Below are 2,632 nucleotides of genomic sequence, written 5' to 3'. Positions count from 1 at the left end.
GCTAATCTACTTTCCCTTAAAGACAGAGGACCACTCCTCATACCTGCTGAGAAGTGTGAAGGAAAAAAATCTGTGCGCGTGCATGCATGCGTGCGTGCGTGCGTGTGTGTGTGTGTGTGTTTGTCAGAAGGGCCGCCCCATTGTTCTGCTCTGTTACACTGTAACTGGGTTGTCAGGATGAGGGTTTGAGAAGCCGAGGGGTCTGATTGGGTGTCAACTCTCATCCATATTCATAGTAACATTATCATAAAGCCTCATTCAGCAGGACCGGCCATCAAAAAGACAGCGCTGCGCGGCGTAATTGTTCTTCCTTCCTAAAGCCTTTGAAGAGGTTGACAATTATCTGTTCAGAAGGTTATTTGAAGGCGCGGCTTCCATTGTTAAACATGAGCTGTGAAATTGACATATTTTTCACGGCGTGTGTAATAAAACACGGTGGAAGGAAATCACTCCCTTCATTAAATCGGATCCAACCGTCTCCTGAATATAATTCCCTGGCGTTTGACCAGATCCCTATGAGTGATGTGGAATATATATATTTTTTGCATCTGTTCACTTCATTGATTCAGGCCGACAAGCAGAGTCTGTCTGACCAGGCGGCCTCTGGTTGAAGTGCTTAAGTGACCGACGTTCTTAAGTGAACACACACTTTCGCTCATGGACCCCTCGCCAGTTTACCTTTCCCTCCCAAACTGCACCGGGGACACTTTGCCATCGTCACATCGGGAGTTTCAGTGAATAATTCACCAGATTAACATCAAACTTTAACCAGAGAAAGTGCATGGCGCATGGGGTAAACACAGTGGACTTCCATCAGAACTTAATAGGGTGTTTTTTTGTTTTTTGTTTTTAAACACTAAGAAATATCATGCAAGCATGGACTAGAGATGTAGCTCATAGATGATTGTCTGTACTTGAACATATTCTATGAATTTAACCTTAATAGAATAAATCAGGCATCGGGATATAATTATTACTTACACTGAACACACACACACACACACACACACACACACACACATACATACATACATACATACATACATACATACATACATACATACATACATACACACATACATACATACATACATACATATACATACAGTGAATACAAGAAAATATGCATATAAACTTTATTCATGTATTTTGTATTATGTTGTATATTTATAGACATGAATATTACAGTTATAGCTATTTATATTTGTATAGGTATTTAAAGTGTTGATATTTTGATATTGATATTGATATCATTATATCAATATATATATATATATATATATATATATTTATAGACAGGTGATACAGGCAGACTAGCTGGATCACTTACTAATGCAGTAGAATGTTGTTATTAAGCATGATGCCTGCATGCACAGCAGCAGAACACTGGCCTGTATGCACCATGCATACACATCCGCTCCCTGCTTTCTGGAGGTATTTACATTCTATCCTGTTTGCTATGTTGGCGCCCTTCATAGTCCCGGTTCACTTACTTACTAGTTTTACTTTTAACTCTATGTAGCTTTAAACACTAAGTGGGAGCCATTCCGTGAATGGTGCCATTTGGGGCCACACCATTTAATGAAGTCTATAAAACAAAATAATCTGCTGGCATGTTTGCCATGCTAAATTCTATTAAAATGCATTGCCATCAGAATTTGGTTATTTTCAGAAGTAAATCTATTTCCCCATCCACACAGTACATATTAATAAAAGATAAAAACATTACCTTTAATTAAAATACGATCATTTATTTGTGTCCCTCAGTTTTGCTTTCCCTCGCCACACCAAATGATTTTCCCTCCAAAATGAATGATTTGCTAAATAACAAAAATATGAACGAATAACATGCTATATGTGACATCATACAGAGCAATTCAAACTCTGGTAAATTATGATATTATTTTATTACTGATAATTTGATGTTTTATCATGTCTGATGGGGTTTGTCCAGCATAACCTATCCACCCAGTCACTAATAACAGAGAGTTGAATAGAACCGTTAAAAAAATAATAATAGTCTTGGTAATATTTATGAATTAAATAAGATATTTTTGAGCAATATATTTATAATGTTATTGATGATGTTGTTTACTGCAAATTATTCCCTAATGAATTTCACCTTGAGTAGATGATTTTGCGGTGGCGGCCATTTTGAGATGAAATCTTCCACCCCACCATAATGCATCGCACATGCACGTAATGCGTGTGCGATGGATGATAAAAAAAAAAATAAGGCTTTTGTGCCTGAGGTTGGTAAACATGTTCTCTGGGAAGTTTAACATGTATATTAAATTATGAAATATAATTATAATTTTTTTTTTTAACAATTCGGAAAAAACAAAGGCCAAATGGCACCCAGCTCATGAAACATTATTTCCTGCGCCACAAAAAGTAATTCTGAACAAATCTGTGTGGGTGCAGTTCCCAAGAGGGGAGTGAGGACGAGGAAGTAAGGAAGGAAGGAAGGAAGGAATGCAGCCGCAGCAGTAGACTGATCAGAAGTCAGTTTATATGGAGGTGTGCGCGCTAGAGACCTGCATCTTCCTTTCTCTGTTGACCTCGTTTTTGGTTACCTTTGGCCCCTGTCGTCTGCACATGAAACGGATTTGCCGCTGCCGTGGGGGAGTGT

The sequence above is a fragment of the Zeus faber genome (assembly GCF_960531495.2).
Source record: "Zeus faber genome assembly, chromosome: 7".
NCBI lineage: Eukaryota > Metazoa > Chordata > Actinopteri > Zeiformes > Zeidae > Zeus > Zeus faber.
This window is presented reverse-complemented; position numbering follows the sequence as displayed.